The following is a 10418-nucleotide window of genomic DNA, read 5'->3' as shown; positions in this document are numbered from 1 at the left end:
TTGGCTCTATTTTTCCTATTGTTCATACAAATATTATGGATATTCTAGTCTGAAAATCATTACATATTTTTCCATAAAGAGAAAGAGAGAGCGATAAAAAGATCAAAACCATTCTTCAGTCGTTCAGTTTATATAGCTTCCTACCACCAGTGAGTGATACCAACTAATACCAACCATAAAAAAATTGAAAATGAATAGACCATTGGCAGATGCAATTAAAAAAAAAAGTACAGGTATAAAAACAAATATTTCAACAAAACTAATTCTTGCTCCAGGTGTTTCTGTTTGTTAAATTGTATGGTTCACGGAATACTTAATGGTTTTGCAGATGCTCCTTGTTTAACTGTCTCCTTTAGTGATGCTCAATATTCAGATGTTCACAATGACAACAGTAATAGAAAAAGTAACTTTACAATCAATGCTCATACTTAGAACATACCCCACACCCTCCATCCTTTTGACTATGCCCCAAATCACAAGAATAAAATGCAAAACCAGGAAACAAAATATAGAAGCTGTTAAAAAGTAAAAGAACACAATCCCTGGGGGTTTTTTTCTTAACTGTCGGAAAACAGCAGCAGGCAAACTGCAGGCAGAAGCTCAAGCGGTGAAGAAAAACAATGCTTGTCTTCATAAACTTGAGTAAAACCAGGTCATTGAAAAAAACGGAAACAATGCCTCAAGTCTGCCAGTCCATTAAGAAAGGCGTGCTAGAGGCAATAGACCAGTGGTGGCGAACCTATGGCACGGGTGCCAGAGGCCGCACTCGCAATCCTCTCTGTGGGCACACGTGCCGTTGCCCCAGCCTTGCTTCCCCCCACAACCTCCTCTGCAGCAGCCCCCCTGGAGGAGAGTCGCCCCCGAGCGTAGCCCACATGAAGCAGCGCAGCCGAGGCCATGGCAGCCAGGCAGCGTAGACAAGACCCTGCGCCATTTCCCTGTAACCGTTTTGTCCGGGGATCCGGTCACAAGATAAGAGGCCTGCGAGTCTCTGAGTTCGTTGTTGGAGTGAGCAGAAGAGAAATAAAGAGCTGTTGGTTACAGAATGCGTACTCTTCATTCACCATTAATACCAAGGACTTAACAGACTGTATCTCCAAAGATCCCTCTGCTAAAATAATGTTCGCAGATGCTACAACACTCATTAGAGACTGTGATGAATCTGCATGGGGGAGGGGAGTGTGGGTGGGTTGAACAACAGGCCCTCTGGTGCAGCCAGAACAATCTGGAGCTGAACACCCTCAAAACTGTCCAACGGATAGTAGATTTTAGAAGAAACTCTCCTATCCTGCCACCTCTTGCAATATTAGGCAACAAGGTCTCAACAGTACAGACCTTCAGGTTTCTGGTTTCTATAATCTCCCAGGACTTGAAATGGACACCTAACATTAGAACCACCATTAAAAAGGCACAACAAAGAATGTTCTTCCTGTGTCAACTCAGAAAGCTCAGATTGCTGATACGGTTCTACAGAGAAATTATTGAGTCTGTCATTTGTAGCTCAATAACTTGAAGTACAATCAAACAGGACAGGTACAGACTGTAGGAACCCCCCCTTCCCCAGATTAAAATATTCTTTATTCTTAATATTAAAAAGAGGCAGAATATTATATTTCCCCAAAAGAGAAATGGAGAAAGGCAGAAAGCAGCCCCAATCTTTCTTAATAGCCTCAAACAGAAGACTCAAGTCTTTAGAGATGGATATTTTGTACCTTAAATAATTCGGTAAACTTCTCCTCCTCCTCCTCCTCCTCCTCCTCCTCCTCCTCCTCCTCCTCCTCCTCCTCCTCCTCCTTCTTCTTCTTCTTCTTCTTCTTCTTCTTCTTCTCCTTCTCCTTCTTTTTCTTCTTCTTCTTCTTCTAATAATAATAATAATAATATAGTTGGAAGGGACCTTGGAGGTCATTGAGTCCAACCCCCTGCTCAGGCAGGAAACCCTACACCATTTTGGACAAATGGCTGTCCAGTCTCTTCTTAAAAACTCCCAGTGTTGGAGCATTCACCAAAGACTGGGCCAATCTGTTCATGAACAAAATGCCTTCAGCACCTACAGCTGTTGGGATTAAGAATTTACATTCCCCCACGCAAAATCTAAGGACAGGACATGACTTTTAGGACAGTGATTCTCAACCTTTTTAATGCCGCGACCCCCAACCGGTCGTAAGTCGAGGACTACTCAACTGGTGCAGCACCGTTTGCAGAATGGGACTTTTGGCGGGCTCAGCAGGGCAGAGACAGCCTGGACAATTCCTATTGGCTTTTGAAAGCCAACAGAATTAGACTCTATTCAAGAAAGTCTATTCTATTGGCTTTCAAAAGCCAATAGAATAAAAGGGAGTAGCACAGCTAAGGAAAAGGGGGAAAAATGGCGGACTGCGTTGTTTGGCGACCCCCGTGAAATGGTCGTTCGACCCCAAATGGGGTCCCGACCCACAGGTGGAGAACCACTGCTTTAGGACATAATAGAATTAACCCAACACTCTCTTCAGATTAGCAAAAGCCCACCTCATTGTGCAATCCAGAAACATTTCCACTTCAAAGACCCAGAGCCCATAAAGATCCTTCCACTCACTCAGCCATTTGGTCAGCTGTCCCATAACTGCATGCTGCTGCTGGTTCTGTTCATCAATAAACAAGAACATATTTTCCTAAGTAGTCAGCCTTCATTTTTTTTATTCCCGGCTCGGAACTGGAGCTGATTTTTTTTCTTCTTCCAAGAAGATTTCAGTGGATAGTTAGGACTACAGAAAAAAAAAAAAAAACAATTGCAACCAGCCTGCCTTCCATTGAGGACCTGTCCACTGCCTGAACCAATGTATGCTATTCTTGGCACAGTTCTTAAGTGAATCACTGCAGATGTTAAGTTAGTAGCAGAGCTGTTAAGTCAGTGGTTCTCAACCTTTTTAATGCCGCGACCCCTGACCGGTCGTAAGTCGAGGACTACTCAACCGGTCGTAAGTCGAGGACTACTCAATTGGTGCAGCACCGTTTGCAGAATGGGACTTTTGGCGGGCTCAGCAGGGCCGAGACAGCCTGGACAATTCCTATTGGCTTTTGAAAGTCAATAGAATTAGACTCTATTCAAGAGAGTCTATTCTATTGGCTTTCAAAAGCCAATAGAATAAAAGGGAGTAGCACAGCTAAGGAAAAGGGGGACAAAAATGGCGGACTGTGTTGTTTGGCGACCCCCGTGAAATGGTCGTTCGACCCCAAATGGGGTCCCGACCCACAGGTTGAGAACCACTGTGTTAAGTGAATCTGGCTCCCCCATTTATTTGGCTTGTCAGAAGTTTGCTAAAGAGGATTCCATGACTCCGGGACATCGCAACCGTCATAAATATGAGTCAATTGCCAAGCATCTGAATTTTGATCATTGACCATGGGAATACTGCAATGGTTTTAAGTGTGAAAAATGGTCATAGGTCATTTTTTCGGTGCCATTGTCATTTCAAACGGTCACTAAATGAACTGTTGTAAGCCGAGGATTACCAGTACTTAGCCTATTTGAATTTATCCATTTGCTACTACGGAACCAAATTCCTAAAATTCCTCATCTTATTATTAGCTCTAGCCTGGCATTAGGCCAGAGATCTTCCCAGACTGTTATTTCTGAACAGAGTTTCTTATAGATCTCAAGAAACAGCATAAATCTACAGAACAAAAGGGGGGGGGGGGGAATAAAGGCAAGTTGGAACAAGTATTTTAATATTTTCTTTCTTCTTAAAACAGATGGCATTCCAGTTGTAGTTGTGGCCGAATGGTTAAGGCGATGGACTAGAAATCCATTGGGGTTTCCCCGCGCAGGTTCGAATCCTGCCAACTACGTAGTCAGGTGTTTTTTTTTTCCCCTTCCCTTCTCTTTTATTGTGGTAAAGAGCCCAACTTTATCAATTTAGGATAAATCTTTTTTAAAATGCTTCCATATTTAAATTTCAGAGTTCCCCACCTACTAGCAATCTTCTGCATCACCTTTTTGTTCAAGATGGAGGTTTCCCAAAATTGCCCTAACATTTAATGCGTGAATAATATATACTTAACATGTTTTAACAAGCATTTAATTACTAACAGGCCTATACAGATCGAGTGAAAGCAACCTGTTTAGCAAAGTTTAGCTAAACTTATGTGGGAAGTCAATCCCCCAGAGAAGGAAATATTAAAAGGGCAGAAAAATATATTTCCTCAAAGGATCTTAAAGAGGCAGAAAAGCATGCCCAGTTTTTCTTAACAGCCCAAGTCTCCCTTCCCCAAGCAGAAATGAGTTCTATAGATATGCAGATGGTTGAAGCTAGAAGGTTAGGAAGACAAAGATATCTAAAATCTACATTCCCCACCCAAAGTCTAAGACAGAACATAATAGGATTAATTCACAGATGCCAAAGGGACACAGATCAAAATACATGACACAGGAAATACAAGGCCTCAAAACAGGAACAGAAAACAACTCCAAACAAAAGGCTCCAGAGGGTATAAAAACCCACTCCCTACATGTGCTCAGCCCTTTTTTTAATCTCTCTTTTCTGCCAGAGCCATCTTTCTGTCTGGCTCTCCTCTCCAATAAACTACAACCTTCTTTCTAAAGCAGTCGCCATGTTGTTTATCCCCGGCTTGGACTGAACCACAATGAAGACTTTTCTTTCCACACCTGTTTAGGAAAGTTTAAGAAAATCTCATCGCCTCTGCTACCCCCTATTATTGGTGTCCCAAAAGTGCTTTTTCAAAAGGCAGCTGGGTTTTGTTTTTCCTAAAAGACATTTTGCTTCTTCTTTGCTTCTTCAGTTCAGTTATTATGACTGTCATTACTCTGTCACTCTGCACGTACACTGATGAGCTTCTGCACTGGAAACAAATTCCTTGTGGGTCTAATCACACTTGGCCAAATAAAGCTATTCTCTTCCATTCCATTCCAAAGTTAAAAGACCAGCTATTTATGGGCACTCTAGAACAGCGGTTCTCAACCTGTGGGTCGGGACCCCATTTGGGGTCAAACGACCATTTCATGGGGGTCGCCAAACAACACAGTCCGCCATTTTTTCCCCTTTTCCTTAGCTGTGCTACTCCCTTTTAGTCTATTGGCTTTTGAAAGCCAATAGAATAGATTCTCTTGAATAGAGTCTAATTCTATTAGCTTTCAAAAGCCAATAGGAATTATCCAGGCTGTCTCTGCTCTGCTGAGCCCGCCAAAAGTCCCATTCTGCAAACGGTAGGAGCTGCAAGTTGTCTGCAAGCGAAGGCGAGCTGTCTGGAAGCTTCCACCCATCTCTGCTGAGCAACTACTAAAAACGTAAGCAAAAGAGTGCCAGGGGTGGGAGGTGGGAGGCCGGCGGGTGCAGGGAGGGTTGCTGGCACATGTGGGGCCCGGTGGGTGCCTTACCTCCCTTGGACTGGGCCAGCTGTTGGCCCAGCCGGTGGTCGCCCTGCGCCGTCGCTGCCCCTTGCCAGCTACGCCTCGGCCGGCGCAGGGCGCGGCACCATGCATGCGTGGCGCTCCCGGGCAGAGAAAGTCCTCGGCTTATGACCGGTTGAGTAGTCCTCGACTTACGACCGGTTGGGGGTCGCGGCATTAAAAAGGTTGAGAACCACTGCTCTAGAACTTGTCAATTTGAAGATGTGTGGACTTCAGCTGCCAGAATTCTTCAGCCAGCATCTCAAATATTGGTTCAAGTGCACAATTCACCTTTGAAAAAAAATGCTTTGGGGATTCTTTGATGTTTTCTCTTTTAGTTGGTGATAAAAAATATTGACTATTTGCTGCAGTAGCAGTTGGAAATTATACAGTCCAGCTTTCCAATACAGGTGGTCCTTGACTTACGACCACAATGGAGCCCAACATTTCTGTTACTGACTTTTGCCCCACTTTGCGACCTTTCTTGCCACAGTTGTTAAGTGAATCACCGCAGTTGATAAGTTAGTAACACGACTGTTAAGTGAATATGGCTTCCCCATTGACTTTGCTGGTCAGAAGGTCGCAAAACGGGATCACATGATCCCGGTTCACAGCAATGGTTATAAATATGAACCAGTTGCCAACTGACCGAATTTTGATCGCGTGATCATGGGGATGCTGCAAAGGTTGTAACTGTGAAAAATGTTCGTTAAGTCACATTTTTCAGCGCTATTGTAAATTCGAATGATCTCTAAGCAAACTGTTGTATGTTGAGGACTACCTGTATTTCAACCTTGGTAACTTGTCTTAAAATTGCCAAGGTTGTGCTATGTTAATTGAATTATTTCAAAGTATTAGCCTACTGCTTTTCATTAAAAACCTGGTAATTTGTCTCAGTGGAACCTCAAGTTCAACCACCCCCAAGAAGGTCTTGGTTTTACATGCACAAATTTTAAGGCAATCATAATCTTGCTGCACAAATTAAACAAATTAAGGAAATGTAAACTACCGTAAGTAGCACTTCTATTTTTCCTAGTAATGTATTAGAGTGAGAAGCCAGTATTAATGCTTATTATGGAGGGTGCAGTAACTTTCCCAGAGATCCGAATAAATCAGAATACCGGTATGAGTACCTTATTATGTAACAAAGACAATATTTAGAGGACAAAAAAAAGTAAAGACATCGGAGGGGTTAACGATCAGGGTAATTTAGTCAAAAACATTTGAAATACTGACGAGGTGGCCGAGTGGTTAAGGCGATGGACTGCTAATCCATTGTGCTCTGCACGCGTGGGTTCGAATCCCACCTTCGTCGGGATTTTTTTTTTTAAATCAAGTATTTTTTATAGTGATAAAATAGCACCAGTCCGAAGGTACGTTTAAGATTAAAGAGATTAAACGTCCTGCGCGGATTAAACAGCACCGGTCATTAAGGGGTATTATTTAGGTACTCTTAACACTGCAGGCCTGTATTTGCACATACCTTCGCAGTACCCCACGTGCAATCATTTTGTAAGGCTAATTAAAACATTTCCCTCCGCTGATCAAGCCGGCGAAGCTTGAAACCCCCGAGAAATGGATAAACGCTTCCATTGGGCAATGTGTTAAGAATGGGGAGAACGGTCGCGCTGCCAATCGAAGGCTGTATGCAACAGACACACTGAAAAACGTTTTATTTACACCTGGTTTTAAAACATTTTACCTAAAATATGAAGGGTAAATGGAAATCACCAGAGACTCAGTCATCCCGACAGGATAAAGACTGCAGGAAACGTTGCAAATCATTGCACTGAAAATGGGAGTTGTGAGCGTTCAGTCGGGATATTCAGAGTTGTCTCGTGCTTTTTCAAGGAGGCAAGTGGACTTTCTCTTCGAAGACGTTTCGCTTTTCATTGAAAGAGGCTTCTTCAGCTCTGACTAGATCAGTGGTTCTCAGCCTTTTCAATGCCGCGACCCCAACCGGTCGTAAGTCGAGGACTACTCAACCGGTCGTAAGTCGAGGACTACTCAACTGGTGCAGCGCCGTTTGCAGAATGGGACTTTTGGTGGGCTCAGCAGGGCAGAGACAGCCTGGACAATTCCTATTGGCTTTTGAAAGCCAATAGAACTAGACTCTGTTCAAGAGAGTCTATTCTATTGGCTTTCAAAAGCCAACAGAATAAAAGGGAGTAGCACAGCTAAGGAAAAGGGGGAAAAAATGGCGGACTGCATTGTTTGGCGACCCCCGCGAAATGGTCATTCGACCCCAAATGGGGTCCCGACCCACAGGTTGAGAACCACTGGACTAGATGGTGAGGAATGGAATCCATTCCCCACCATCTAGTCCAGGGGTAGGCAACCTTTAAGTGCTTATATCAATGTATATAATCATCATCATCGTTTTGGCTCATTCTAGTGAAAATATGGATCTCAAAAGGCACTCATTGATTTTGGAAGCGAAAGTTAGCCTTTCCCTGGAGATTCGGGAACTGAAGGTAAATCTAGGAATTTGCATCTCAGTTTTTAAAACTGACATCTGAGTTCGCACAGCTTTATCAGTCAAAGGAAACTATGCAACGCACCCAGTAAAATCCGTTTTAAAGTCTTATTGTCCTATCATAGATATTCATTTAGCCTTAGTGTTTTATCATTAAAATAGTGTAGCAAGGATTAACGTATTTGACGATGTAACAAAGGTGTTGAGACTCTGGAAAGAGTGCAGAGAACAACAAAGATGATCAGGGATCTAGAGGTTAAAACATATAAAGAACAGTTGCTGGAATTGGGTATGTCCAGTTTACTAAAAAGAAGGACTAGGGTTAACAAGAAGGCAGCACAAGAAGCAACGGATGGAAACTAATCAAGGAGAGAAGCAACCTAGAACTAAAAAGAAATTTCCTGACAGCTAGAACAATTAATCAGTGGAACAACCTGCCTCCAGAAGTTGTGGATGCTCCAACACTGGAGGTTTTTAAGAAGAGACTGGACAGCCATTGGTCTGAAATGTTATAGGGTTTCCTGCCTGAGCAGAGGGTTGGACTAGAAGACCTCCAAGGTTCCTTCCAACTCTGTTATTCTATTCTAGTCTCTTTTAATAAATGCACGCAAAGGTAGGACTATTTGCACTTCTGACAATCTTTTCTGCTACTGTAATTGAAATGAAAAACTTCACAGACCGGCCGGTTAGCTCAGTTGGTTAGAGCGTGGTGCTAATAACGCCAAGGTCGCGGGTTCGATCCCCGTACGGGCCACTCCTTTTTAATTTTTTTTTTGTAAAATATCACTTTGGGTAGGACAGTCTCATTGCTCTTTAAAGAATAACACTGCTAAATCTGGTATAGATTGTAAAAGTCCATTCTCATCTTTTAAATACAAATATTCACTGCGGTCTATACAAATGGATGATATTTTTTTTTAAAAAAAAATATTGTTTTCAAGCAAGGTGAGGGTTAACATATTTTAAAAATAATTCCGGTGTGTATGGGGGTAAAATTAGAAGTTTTGCAATACCACGGGTTTCTAGAAGAAGGCAAATTCCCAATTCAGTCTCTACAGGGAAAAACAAAGTCTATTTCCATTATTCTCTATCATTTTAGAAGGCAAGCAATAGAGAACTAACTTTCTTCCTTCCTTCCTTCCTTCCTTCCTTCCTTCCTTCCTTCCTTCCTTCCTGATAAGCTTCCGAAAATACCAGGTTTTCTTTACAGAGGAAAACTGTCTGGAACTGTTATACTCCAGAATTGTCCAATAGCTTTGATGTTGCTAAATCGATAAAAAAAAAAAATACCAGGACCCTAAGCTGAATGTACGGTATTGTCCTATTATGCGGCCGAGTTTAGAAAGCTTCCCAAAGAAATAAAAACAACCTGCTCCAGGTGAGGTTCGAACTCACGACCTCGGCATTGCTTAGTACTGCTGTATAAGTACCGCGCGCTAACCGGTTGCGCCACTGGAGCGCTGCGAGAACTCTCTCCCCCCCCCGCCCCCCTTCCAAACTGCCAATAAAATTTGATGTACTGTAATTTGCTCTTTCAAGACAAGGTGTTTGGGTTATGCCTTGCTTAATTTCCTTCTGTTTACTCTTCACAATAATCACTCAACACCAATGACTCCAAAATCAACGCTTGGTCCCCCTTACATTACTCAGTGCATCTCTCAAACTTTATTACAAAGACGTTGTTGGAAGGAAAATCTGGTCCGGATTTCAGCAGCGAAAGAAGAAAACGCTGTTGGTGCTACATGCAGTGGTTCTCAACCTTGACAATTTTAAGGCATGTGGACTTCAATTCCCAGAATTCCACAGCCAGCAATGCTGGCTGTGGAATTCTGGGAGTTGAAGTCCACATGCCTTAAAATTGTCAAGGTTGAGAAACACTGTGCTACAGGTAATCCTTGTCTTACAAATAATAATAATAATAATAATAACGACAACGACGACAATAACAATAATAACAACAATACTAATACTAATACTAACAACAACAACAACAACAACAACAACAACAATAATAATAATAATAATAATAATAATAATAATAATAATAAAGTTGGAACTTGGAGGTCATCTAGTCCAACCCCCTGCTCAGGTAGGAAACCCTATATCGTTTCAGACAAATGGCTGTCCAGTCTCTTCTTAAAATCTTCCAGTGTTGGAGCATTTACTGCTTCTGGAGGCAGGTTGTTCCACTGGTTCATGGGTAGGCAACCTTGGCTCTTTTATGACTGGTGGACTTCAACTCCCAGAATTCCTGAGCCAGCCATGCTGAGGGGAAAGGGAGAGGTTTCCAACCTGAGCCATGCTGGCTCAGGAATTCTGGGAGTTGAAGTCCACGAGTCATGAAAGAGCCAAGGTTGCCTAGCCCCTGCCCTATACCATTTCGGACAAATGGCTGTCCAGTCTCTACTTAAAAACTTCCAGTGTTGGAGCATTCACCGCTTCTGGAGGCAGGTTGTTCCACTGGTTAATTGTTCTAACTGCCAGGAAGTTTCTCTATATTTCTAGGTTGCTTCTCTCCTTGATTAGTTTCCATCCCTTGCTTCTTGTCCTGCCTTCAGG

General features: G+C 42.7%; 4 non-coding genes across 4 annotated transcripts; 3 read left to right on the top strand and 1 right to left on the bottom strand.

Annotated features, from left to right (window-relative positions):
- The first annotated feature begins 3743 nt into the window (after nt 1-3743).
- Nucleotides 3744-3825, top strand: TRNAS-AGA. The gene has a single exon. It is a non-coding gene; the product is annotated as a tRNA-Ser (tRNA).
- Nucleotides 3826-6616: 2791 nt separating this feature from the next.
- On the top strand, nt 6617-6698 carry TRNAS-GCU. The gene has a single exon. It is a non-coding gene; the product is annotated as a tRNA-Ser (tRNA).
- A 1841-nt stretch (nt 6699-8539) lies between these two features.
- Nucleotides 8540-8613, top strand: TRNAI-AAU. The gene has a single exon. It is a non-coding gene; the product is annotated as a tRNA-Ile (tRNA).
- Nucleotides 8614-9229: 616 nt separating this feature from the next.
- On the bottom strand, nt 9230-9318 carry TRNAI-UAU. The gene is given in 2 exon segments: nt 9230-9265; nt 9281-9318. It is a non-coding gene; the product is annotated as a tRNA-Ile (tRNA).
- Between the last annotated feature and the right edge of the window lie 1100 nt (nt 9319-10418).

This window comes from Crotalus tigris, unplaced genomic scaffold (assembly GCF_016545835.1).
Source record: "Crotalus tigris isolate CLP2741 ecotype Arizona unplaced genomic scaffold, ASM1654583v1 scf7180000024367.1024689, whole genome shotgun sequence".
In the NCBI taxonomy this organism is placed as follows: Eukaryota; Metazoa; Chordata; class Lepidosauria; order Squamata; family Viperidae; genus Crotalus; species Crotalus tigris.
The sequence above is the reverse complement of the archived record's forward strand: the minus strand, read 5'-3'. Positions and strand labels throughout refer to the sequence as shown.